This window comes from Spermophilus citellus (genome assembly GCF_964194105.1).
Source record: "Spermophilus citellus genome assembly, chromosome: 7".
In the NCBI taxonomy this organism is placed as follows: domain Eukaryota; kingdom Metazoa; phylum Chordata; class Mammalia; order Rodentia; family Sciuridae; genus Spermophilus; species Spermophilus citellus.
The window spans coordinates 120,320,203-120,332,513 of record NC_138188.1 but is presented as its reverse complement, the minus strand read 5'-3'; the positions used below and the strand labels follow the sequence as shown (position 1 = coordinate 120,332,513).

The window sequence follows — 12,311 nt, the reverse complement described above, 5'->3', positions numbered from 1 at the left end:
GAAGAAGCTTTTTAGTTTGAATCCATTGCATTTATTGATTCTTGATTTTACTTCTTGTGCTTTACTAGTCTTGTTGAGGAAGTCAGATCCTAAGTCAACATGGGCCTACTTTTTCTTCTAGTAGGTAGAGGGTTTCTGGTCTGGTGCCTATATCTTTGATCCACTTTGAGTTGAGTTTTATGCAGGGTGAGAGATAGGGGTCTAATTCCATTTTGTTACATGTAGATTTCCAGTTTTCCCAGCACCATTTGTTGAGTAGGCTGTCTTTTCTCCAGTGAATATTTTTGGCATCATTGTCTGGTATGAGATAACCATATTTATATGGGTTTGTCTCTGTGTCTTTTATTCTGTACCATTGATCTATGTGTCTGTTTTGGTGCCAATACTATGCTGTTTTTGTTACCATGGCTCTGTAGTATACTTTAAGGTCTGTTATTGTGATGTCTCCTGCTTCTCTATTCTTGCTAAGGATTGCTTTGGCTATTTTGCATTTCTTATTCTTCCAAATGAATTTCATGATTGCTTTTTCTAGTTCTGTGAAGAATGTCATTGGTATTTTAATAGGAATTGCATTAAATCTATATAACGCTTTTGGCAGGATAACCATTCTGAAAATATTAGTTCTGCCTATCCAGGAGCATGGGAGATCTTCCCATCTTTTAAGATCTTCTTCAGTTTCTTTCTTTAGTGTTCTGTAGGTTTTCATTGTAGAGGTCTTTCACTTCTTTTGTTAGATTGATTCCCAAGAACTTTTTTTTTTTTTTTGAGGTTATTGTGAATGGGGTAGTTTTTCTAATTTCTCTTTCAGGGGATTCATCATTGATGTATAAGAATATGTTTGATTTATGGGTGTTGATTTTATATTCTGCTACTTTGCTGAATTCATTTATTAGTTTCAGAAGATTTTTGGTGGAATTTTTTGTATCTTCTAAATATAACATTATATCATTGGCAAATAGTGATAGTTTGAATTCTTTCTTTTCTATTTGTATCTCTTTAATTTCTTTCTTGTGTCTAATTGCACTGGCTAGAGTTTCAACTATGTTGAATAGAAGTGGTGAAAGAGGGCATCCTTGCCTTGTTCCAGTTTTTAGAGGGAATGCTTTCAAGTTTTCTGTTTAGACTGATGTTGGCCTTAGGTTTAGTATATATAGCTTTTACAGCATTAAGGTATATTCTTACTGTCCCTAGTTTTTCTAGTGTTTTGGAACATGAAGGAAGACTGTATTTTTGTCAAATGCTTTTTCTGCATCTATTGAGATGATCGTATGATTCTTGTCTTTAAGTCTATTGATGTGATGAATTATGTTTATTGATTTCCATGTGTTGAACCAACCTTGCATCCTTGGGAGTTAATCTCATTTGATCGTGGTATACTCTCTTTTAAATATATTTTTGTATGTGATTTGCCAGAATTTTATTGAAATTTTTTTGCATCTATGTTCATCAGGGATATTGGTCTGAATTTTTCTTTCTGGTTTTGGTGTCAGGGTGATACTAGTCTCATAGAATGAGTTTGGAAGGGTTCCCTCCTTTTCTATTTCATGGGATAATTTGAAGAATTTTGGTTTTGTCATTGAAGGTCTTGTAATATTTGGCTGAGAATCCATCTGGTCCTGGGCTTTTCTGGATTGGTAGGCTTTTGAAGGAGTCTTCTATTTCATTGCTTGAGATTGACCTGTTTAAATTGTGTATGTCCTCCTGATTCAGTTTGGGTAGATCATATGTATCTAGAAATTTGTTGATATCTTTGAGATTTTCTATTTTATTTGAGTATAAATTTTCAAAATAGTTTCTAATTGTCTTCTGTATTCAGTAGTGTCTGTCGAGATATTTCAGTTTTCATCACAAATTTTAGTAATTTAAATTTTCTCTCTCCTTTTCATCATTAGTATGGCTAAGAGTTTATCAATTTTACTTTTCCAAAGAACCAACTTTTTGTTTTGTCATTTTTATTGAGTTTTTATTACTCAAAGGAGCTTCATTTTTTTAAACTTAGCTTTCTGACTCTGTGCTTGTGCCTTCAACACTTTCACAATGATTTTCTGTTCCTCAATAAGGAAAGCACACTTGATCCTGTCATGGACACATTTAGCACACATGGAACATTCATAGGCCATGCTGACATGTAAAAATATGGAACACTTCACAAATTTGTGTGCCATCTTTGTGCAGGGGCCATGCTGAGCTTCTCTGTATTGTTCCAATTTTAGTATATGTGCTGCCAAAGTGAGCACTGTCAATTTTTTAAATTGTTTCTTTTGTTTCAGTTTCATTGATTTCATTTCTGATTTAATTATTTCCTGTCTTCTACTGCTTTCAGTGTTGATTTGTTCCTCTTTTTTCTAGAGCTTTGAGAAGTAATGTTAGGTCATTCATTGGCTTGCTATTCTTTCAATCAGTGAACTCAATGCAGTGAACTTTCCTCTTAGCACTGCCTTCATAATGTCCCTGAGATTTTGATATGCTATATTGGTGTTCTCATTTACCTCTAAGTATTTTTAAATTTCATCCCTGATTTCTTCTACTATCCGTTTGTCACTCAATAGCATATTATTTAGTCTTCAGGTGTTAAAGTAGCTCCTATTTTTTATTTTATCAATGATTTCTAATTTAATTCCATTATGATCTGATAGAATACAGGGTATTATCTCTATTTTTTTTTTTTGTATTTGCTAAGATTTTCTTTGTGGCATAAGATATGGCTTATTTTAGAGAAGGATCCATGTGCTGCTGAGAAGAAAGTGTATTCACTTGTTGATGGATTAAATACTCTATATATGTCTGGTAAGTCTAAATTATTGATTATATTATTTAGTTCTATAGTTTCTTTGTTTAGTTTTTGTTTGGAAGATCTTACTACTGGATAGATAGGTGTGTTAAAGTCAACCAGTATTATTGTGTTAGGGTCTAATAGATTGAGAAGGGTTTGTTTGACGTAGATAGATGCTTCATTGTTTGGGGTATAAATACTTAACGATTGTTACATCTTGCTGACATATAATTCCTTTAAGCAGTATGAAATGTCCTTCTTTGTCTTTTATTATTAACTTTGGCTTGAAGTCTACTTTATCTGATATGAGGGTGGAAACCCCTGCTTGTTTACGTGATCCATATGAGTGATGTGTTTTTCCCATCCTTTCACCTCCAGTCTGTGGGCGTCTTTGCCTAGAGGTGAGTCTCTTGGAGAAAGCATATTGTTGGGTCTTGTTTTTTAATCCAATCTGCCAGTCTATGTCTTTTGATTGATGAGTCTGGACCATTAACATTTAAGGTTATTATTGAGAAATGATTTGTATTCCCAATCACTTTGGTTTATTTCTGTTTTTTAAATTTGACTTAGTTTCTCCTTTGATTGAATATTCCTTTAGTGTAGTTCCTCTCTTTGCTGTTTTTCACTGTTTTCCCCCATTTCATCCTCATGGAATATTTTGTTGAGAATGTTCTGTAGTGCAGGCTTTCTAGTGATGAATGCTTTTAACTTATATTTATCGTGGAAGGTTTTTATTTCATCTTCAAATCTGAAGCTTAATTTTGCTGGATATAAAATTCTTGGTTTGCATCCATTTTCTTTCAGAGCTTTATATATATTATTCTAGGACCTCCTAACTTTGAGGGTCTGGGTTGAGAAATCAGCTGAGATCTGAATAGATTTCCCCTATATGTAATTTGATTTTTTTTCTCTCTCAGCCTTTACAATTCTATCCTTTTTCTGTATGATAGTTATTTTCATTAGAATATATCTTAGTGTGGGTCTGCTGTAATTTTGTACATTTGGGGTCCTGTAAGACTAAGACTCTTGTATTTGAATTTTCATTTCATTCTTTAGGTTTGGGAAAATTTCTGATATTATGTCATTGAAAATATTGTGCATTTCTTTTGATTTGTATCTCTGCACCTTCATCTAGCCCAATAAATCTTAAATTTGGTTTTTTCATGTTATCCCATAATTATTGGAAGTTCTGTTTATGGTTTCTTACAATTTTCTCTGCATTGTCAACTTTATTTTCAAGATCATATATTTTATCTTCATTGCCTGAGGTTCTGTCTTCCAAGTGGTCTAGTCTGTGGGTGATACTTTCCATTGAATTTTTAATTTGATTTATTGATTCCTTCATTTTGTGTATTTCTGCTTGATTTCTTTTAGGAATCTCTGTCTCTTTATTGAAGTGATCTTTTACCTCCTGATGTTTAACTCTGATTTCACTCCTTACATTGTCCTTTACTTCAGGTTTAACTATGTAAATTCTGTGCTCCTTCTCTCACATTTTTTTTCTACTGTGTTGTCAATAGATTCTATTGTTGGAGCATCTAGATTTATTTGGGGTGCTTTGTTCTCTTGTTTTTTTCATGTTGTTTGTGTGTCTTCCCATCTAGAGGTATGGATCTGAGGCAGTACAGTTTCTACCCTGTGGACTTAATAGTGTCCCTGAAGGTTTCTAGAACCTCACCTTTAAGGGGGAGAGCAATATTAACAGCACCCAATGCAAACCTATATAGCTTTAATCCAACTAGCTCCTGTAAAGAAGTCTATAGTTTTGCTCATAATAAACAGACACAATGTGTTCAATTATTGTCTACAACATAAACAGTAAGTCTGCTGAAAGGCTTTACAATTTCAAATGGTGTACAAAGAGAGAACATATGTGGTGTAGGATGTGATGTTTATGAGGGAGGAGAAGAGAAGGTAGAAGTAAAAATTTATGGTAGGAGTGAAGGAGGAATCAATAGAGGTTGGCTGTTAGCAGGAGAAAAGAGAAATAATTCAGGGAAATAGATAAGCGAGAGGGAAAATATATACAAAGTAAAAAAAAAGGTAACAATATAAGAACACACAACAAAACTGTAATATACTATTCAAACATCCCAGTCCTCAATAAACTGATACATAAATATTTCTTGGTTTCAAAATGGTAAATACGTGAGAGGGGGGGAAAATATCTTGATGGAAAATTGAACAATTGTTTCTGTTGGCTTTCAAAAGTTTCACAGCTTCTCTTCTCTGTGGATAGGTGGGGTTGTCTGGAGTTTGATGACAAGGCCAGTCCAGCGGGTGCTGGACTGGCTGGTTGGATGAGCTTGTACCTTCTTCCAAACTTTCGACCTGTTGTAGCCAGCCCAGTCTGTCTCTACACACTCAAGGATTCTCTGAGCTGGGGAGAACCTGGCTGTCTTCAGCCTCTCCAATGTGTGCTCCTCCGGGGTGAAATGCCCTCAGTCTCCAGCTTTCCACAGGATTGCCAGACCCTGACTGGCCCATGCAGACCCAGCCACAATATGAGGTATATGGGCTTTGGATTCCCCAGTCTCTGTTACATTGCTGTCCCAAGATTTCAATGATGATCCAACTTGCAATCAGAGAGGCCACCAGGGATGTACTCACAGAAAGAAACACATGTGAAAAAGCAGCAAGATGGCAGCCAGTAGCACACCCTGCAGAAAGACCCAGGTGCAGCCAAACCCACAGGCACCCCAACACTGGACCTCCAGATCCTGGCTAGTGTCCCCAGACAGAGGCAGCTGAGTCCCGAGTTGGCAGCAGTGACAAACCTGCAGGCACCGTGGCCTTGGACCCCCAGGCCATGGCTGGTGTCCCAAGATGGAGGCAGCTACATGCAGCCAAACCTGTAGGCATCCAGATAGTGAACCTCCAGGCCCTGGTCAGGTGGCCGCATTCTAAAGACATTTTAATTGAAATCATTTAAATATTTCTTTAAATTCTTGAAAGCAACTGACATTTAATTTTATGATGATATTTAACAAGTTTTAAAACATACTTGTCTCAGTCTGTCTGTCCTACTATAACAAAATGCCATAACCTAGGGAGATATTTACCATCCCCAGCACCAAAACAAAACCCCAAAACCCCCAAATTGATTTCTCAAAGTTCTGGAGGCTGTGAGGTTCAAGATCAAAACACCAGCAGATTTGATATCCAGGTAGAGGGACTGGTCCATTGAAGGCACCTTTTCATGTGTTGTCACATGATGGAAGAGGTGAGGGGGTGACTGGGGACTCTTTTATGGTGACAGCAGTGCTATTTATTAGGGCTCTACGATTATGACCTGAAGACTTCCCTGTAGTTATCTTGGGTGTTGAGAATGGGTAACTTTTCCCCTTCTTTTCACTTAATTATGTTCTCCAAAATGTATAAATTAAACTAATTTATTTGGCACAAGAAGAAACAAGTACTTTAAAAACAAATGCTCTCTATTCAGGTAGCTAATGATAATCTATGGACTGAAAATTTCGACTCAGTTGAAAATGCTTCCGAAATGAATTAGAAATTGCATTCACATTTGCAATAAGATAGACAAAATACTAGAGGTGGATGGAAGTCTGTGAGCAAACTATTTGATGCATCTCTTGATTGAAACCCACAAATCTGCAATGGTTAACCTAAATATAAGACTTGGGCTGGATCTGTAGTTTTCTTCCCACTAGTGGTAGCATCAGGATTCAGTGCCTGGAGTCGAGTCTGCTTTGCTTAATTTGCAACTCACAATGAAATCACAGAAGGGATGGCTGTGGGTGAAGAGATGGCTAGTTTGGGCCTTGGTAAGGAGACTGGCTCTTTCGGGTGAGGGATGTGGTTCTGTAAGGTGCTCTGAAGTGACTAGAATGCCCAGGGCTGGAAGAACTAGGGTGAGAGGAGCAAGGGTGCTCTCTGTCTTGCAACTATTGACATATATTCTTCTGGTACTCAGCCTGCAACTTTGGTCTGTTTTTGTCCCCTGCAGGCACGGGTAGAGCCAGTTGTGCAGAGCTCTGCAGCAAGCAGCCCAGAAAGAAGTAATAGGTACCATGGAACCCAGCTGAAATGAACTGCTCCTTTGAGTCTGTCCCAAGCCTTGGTGCCAAGTTTTCATCCCAGTGCTGAGGTAAGAACCTTTGAATCCTTGCTTGGGGAAAGAGACAGCAGAATGTCTCTTTGCAGAAGGGGAGAAGGAAATGTCCTCTTCTAAGGCTCAGAAACAAGGAGCAGTTGCTTGTGGTTCAAACCATGTGCTTCCACCTGAGCTCATCTGGGAGGCAAGGTCATTTGGAGGCAGAATGACATCTTGATAAGGAGTTGTATATTCTTGGTTGCTGATGAAATTTGAACTCCAAAGAGAATGAATTTATTTTCCAGGTAAGACTGCACCAGATTCAGGTGCATGCTTAGGTGCACCTGTACTTCCCTGCAAGGGAAGTAAGCTCTTAGGAAACACACACACACACACACACACACACACACACACACACACACCAGCCTGAGGGAGACAGAGTGACATAAATTATACATTTCATTCCAGTAAACCTATAAAAAAATTAACTATTAACCTGGATATGTTCTGAGTATAATAAAGTAAAATGTGGACATTTGGAAAAATATTAATGTGGAAGAAAATAAACATGTGAAATTCTACTGGTGTTACAAGACCTTCAGGTCATTTTCTATTAAGATTACTCTTAAGTTTACACAAGATGCTTCTTCCTTCTGCAAGGAGATAGAAAGATGCGGCAGAAGGAACACTGAATGAGGAGCCCGAATGAGGAGCCAGACCTTGCCTCTAGTCTGGAATCTTTCCAGAGCTGATTTTTTTTTTTTTTTTAAGTATCCAGGAATTTTACAAGCTGGTTGTTAACAATTGTTAAAAAAAATGTTGGTGGTTTGAAATTGACCAATGGTGGGAAAATGTATGCCACAAAAGTTAGCAAATTTTACAAACTGGTGCTTTTTTTTTTTTTGTTTACTATATTTTCACTTCTTTTTTAAAATTAATTTTTACATTTATATATGACATCAGAATGCATTACAATTCTTATTACTCATATAGAGCATAATTTTTCATATCCATGGTTGTATACAAAGTATATTCACACCAATTCGTGTCTTCATACATGTACTTTGGATAATAATGTCCATCACATTCCACCATCATTTCTAAACCCATGCCCCCTCCCTTCCCCTCCCACCCCTCTGACCTATCTAGAGTTCCTCTATTCCTCCCACATTCCCCCTCCCTATCCCACTATGAATCAGCCTCCTTATATTAGAGAAAACATTCAGCATTTGGTTTTTGAGGATTGGCTGACTTCACTTAGCATTATCTTCTCCAACACCATCCATTTACCTGCAAATGCCATGATTTTATTCTCTTTTATTGCTGAGTAATATTCTATTGTGTATATGTGCCACATTTTTTTAATCCATGCATCTACTGAAGGGCATCTAGGTTGGCTCCACAGTTTAGCTATTGTGAATTGTGCTGCTATAAACATTGATGTGGCTGTGTCCCTGTAGTATGCTGTTTTTAAGTCCTTCCGGCAAACGGGACTTTTTGTTTTGGAAATTTGGATTGCAACAGTTCCTCACTGGTTCCAGTGGCTACTCTACCATCATGCAAGTTACTCCATCTGTGTGTCCCCCTCCCCCCTACTTTTTTTTCTCATTTGTGCACAGCAGGTGCTCAATAAACATTAGCTGCATGGATCAATGGGAGTGATATTTCTGTCCTTGTTATCTCCTAAAATACCTTGTTATCTCCATAAGAAAATGAAAATGAATGTCTTGCATGCATGCCATGAGGCTCTCTGCCCATGTGGGGAGGGGCAGAGTGGATTGGGAAACCTTAGGTTTACTGATGGAGAGAAGTTGGCTGTGTTTCCTCCTGTGACTTTCACTCCTGGGGGGGGGGGTCTGTGAATTATTGACATCCTTTCATAAAGGCAGATAAAACCTACATTTATTAACTAACATCTGGGGCACATTTCCTTCCTAAAAAAAGTCAAGAAGCCAGTCAGAGAAGTGTGAATAGGAAGCCTCAGGATACAGAATGTGAGAGCCAGGAAGAAAATCAGCTTTTGACTCAAAATCTCTACTGGGGGAGGGTGTGATGGGGACTTCCTGCCAAATGTGAAATTTCAACAAAAGCCTCTTTCTTCAAGGCCCTGCTGTGGCAGCCAATTAGAGTTTATTAAATTAGCATAATAGAGTCTCAGCCTCTTTCCTCCCTCCTGCATGTATCCTGAAGGAGGGGACAGGGGAAAGGGTGAGACATCAATTAAGCACCAGTTTGTCTTCCTGAATTGTAGGTTCAGAATGTTTAAAAGGTGAAAAGCACTGTAGCTGTGGCCATGTGGCCCCACACCTTCATTTTCAGAAACCAAACCATGTCACAGAAACCGGCCTGAGCTCAGGCTCGGGGTGGGACACTGCTCTGAGGCTACTGACCATACCACTGAGCCTTTGCTTATACCTGGCAAGGGCTGGGTCTCCAGGTGCCAACCCTGCCTCTACCCTTTCCAGGCCTTCTCTTGTATCTGCTGCCACAGCCCCAGTGCACTGCGTGAGGTACTCTCTGGTAGGATTAAGTCCCCTTCCTCACAGGGGCTTGATTTTCCAAGCTAGTGGAACCCGTTAAAAAGATCTTACATTTATGATGAAGAGAAGGGAAAGGTATCTTTTGAACTCATGGTAGTTCCAGGCACTGTGTCCTGTGCTCTGTCTACATTATCTCTTTAAATTTTGTAACAGTACTTATCCCCAGCCTTTATCCTCTCTCCTGCATGTGTCCTAAAGGAGGGGATATGTCTCAGATGTAGAAATCAAGTCTCGGGGTGGTAGGTAAAGAGACTTGCCCAAGATATCACAGCCCATAAGCAACAGAGATATAAAATTAAGCCTGTTTCTGACCTCCTCAGCTTCTCAAAACTAGTGAGTGCTCTTCACAGCAAGTAGTGGCCCACACAGGATTTCTTTTTTTTTTTTTTATTGGTTGTTCACAACATTACAAAGCTCTTGACATATCATATTTCATACATTAGATTGAAGTGGGTTATGAACCCCCAATTTTACCCCAAATGCAGATTGCAGAATCACGTTGGTTACACATCCACAATTTTACATAATGCCCTATTAGTAATTATTGTATTCTGCTACCTTTCCTATCCCCTACTATCCCCCCTCCCCTCCCCTCCCATCTTCTCTCTCTACCCCATCTACTGTAATTCATTTCTCTCCTTGTTTATTTTCCCATTCCCCTCACAACCTCTTATATGTAATTTTGTATAGCAATGAGGGTCTCCCTTCATTTCCATGCAATTTCCCTTTTCTCTCCCTTTCCCTCCCATCTCATGTCTCTGTTTAATGTTAATCTTTTCTTCCTGCTCTTCCTCCCTGCTCTGTTCATAGTTGCTCTCATTATATCAAAGAAGACATTTGGTATTTGTTTTTTAGGGATTGGCTAGCTTCACTAAGCATAATCTGCTCTAGTGCCATCCATTTCCCTCCAAATTCTATGATTTTGTCATTTTTTATTGCTGCATAGTACTCCATTGTGTATAGATGCCACATTTTTTTTATCCATTCATCTATTGAAGGGCATCTGGGTTGGTTCCACAGTCTAGCTATTGTGAATTGTGCTGCTATGAACATCGATGTGGCAGTATCCCTGTAGCATGCTCTTTTAAGGTCTTCAGGGAATAGTCTGAGAAGGGCAATAGCAGGGTCAAATGGTGGTTCCATTCCCAGCTTTCCCAGGAATCTCCATACTGCTTTCCAAATTGGCCGCACCAATTTGCAGTCCCACTCCACATCCTCGCCAGCACTTGTTGTTGTTTGACTTCATAGTGGCTGCCAATCTTACTGGAGTGAGATGGTATCTTAGGGTGGTTTTGATTTGCATTTCTCTGACTGCTAGAGATGGTGAGCATTTTTTCATGTACTTGTTGATTGATTGTATGTCCTCCTCTGAGAAGTGTCTGTTCAGGTCCTTGGCCCATTTGTTGATTGGGTTATTTGTTATCTTATTGTCTAATTTTTTGAGTTCTTTGTATACTCTGGATATTAGGGCTCTATCTGAAGTGTGAGGAGTAAAGATTTGTTCCCAGGATGTAGGCTCCCTATTTACCTCTCTTATTGTTTCTCTTGCTGAGAAAAAACTTTTTAGTTTAAGTAAGTCCCATTTGTTGATTCTTGTTATTAACTCTTGTGCTATGGGTGTCCTATTAAGGAATTTGGAGCCCGACCCCACAATATGTAGATCGGAGCCAACTTTTTCTTCTATCAGACGCAGAGTCTCTGATTTGATATCAAGCTCCTTGATCCATTTTGAGTTAACTTTTGGCATGGCGAGAGAAAGGGATTCAGTTTCATTTTGTTGCATATGGATTTCCAGTTTTCCCAACACCATTTGTTGAAGATGCTATCCTTCCTCCATTGCATGCTTTTAGCCCCTTTATCAAATATAAGATAGTTGTAACTTTGTGGATTAGTCTCTGCCACACAGGATTTCTAAGTTCCAAACCCAGTTCCAAAAGACAGAGTCTCTCCCTTCAAGGAGCATTGGTCCATCTCTCTACAGCCAGGTGAACAGCTGCAGTCCAAAGTGCTTGAAGCTTTGAAAAATGCTGTACTGTTCCTTATAATCCCAAGGGCTCAAGATAACACCAGAGCTGAGAGCATCCACAGAGCCCTATGGCCCAGTCCACTTGTTCTTCTGATGCCCTAGGAGGGGCATGATGCCCATGATCCCCCAGCTCTCCCAGCCAGTTAGTGACCGGGGCTTCTCAGACTCAGGACTCTCAGAACACTTTCCAGGAAACACACCGAGATGAGCATGTTTGGCTTTTCCTCCATGGCTGGGGAAGAGAGTACTCCTTTGGCAAGATGGATTTATTTCAGTTCCATAGATATTTACTGAGTGCCTGCTGTGTGTCCAGCTGAATATTTCAGCCTATTTGGGCAAGAAATTCTGGCCCACATTTGGGCAACTGATCTGACAAGGGGCAAGGAGAGGAGGTTCCCTGTATCAAGACTGCACAGGACATGGCTTCTCCTTCCCCTTCCTCCTGCAACCACACACCTCCCACTTGTCTTTCAGTAACTCTAAAGGGGCAAATTCTGTCTTACGTTGTTGTGAATTACCAACACCTTTTCATAAAGGTGGATAAAAGCCCTTCATTTACTGACCAATATCTGGGGCACATTTCTTTCCTGGAAGATTCCAAGAAGTAGGTCAGAGATGTGTGACAAGGAAGCCTCAGTGATGTTGGACTTTTAGTGCTCAACCTGTGAACTGGAAAATAGTAGAACATGGGCGAGGGTTTTGGAAGATCCTCACGGAGGGCAGGACTGAGGGGAGGAGCCATCTGGGAAGCTCTTCTCAGTGCAGGTGCATGTTCTGCCCTGGAGCGGGGCCTAATGGGGTTGCTAAGTGCAGGTTCATGGATAATCGAGAATCCTTTTCATCAGAGGCATGTGATCAACTTCAGAAAATGGAGAAGCTCAATTCTGCAGAGGTTGGAGTTAGGGCTGAGAGAGTTCC

General features: G+C 39.4%; 1 protein-coding gene across 3 annotated transcripts in view; it reads left to right on the top strand.

Moving 5' to 3' along the window:
* ST6GAL1 (ST6 beta-galactoside alpha-2,6-sialyltransferase 1) overlaps nt 1-12,311 on the top strand; it is a 148,146-nt gene that overhangs the window by 29,661 nt on the left and 106,174 nt on the right. For all 3 annotated transcript variants that reach the window (XM_081301174.1, XM_081301176.1, XM_081301175.1), the window contains exon 2: nt 6,741-6,881. The gene's annotated coding sequence lies outside the window, so the exon portion shown is untranslated. The remainder of the gene's footprint in view (nt 1-6,740; nt 6,882-12,311) is intronic.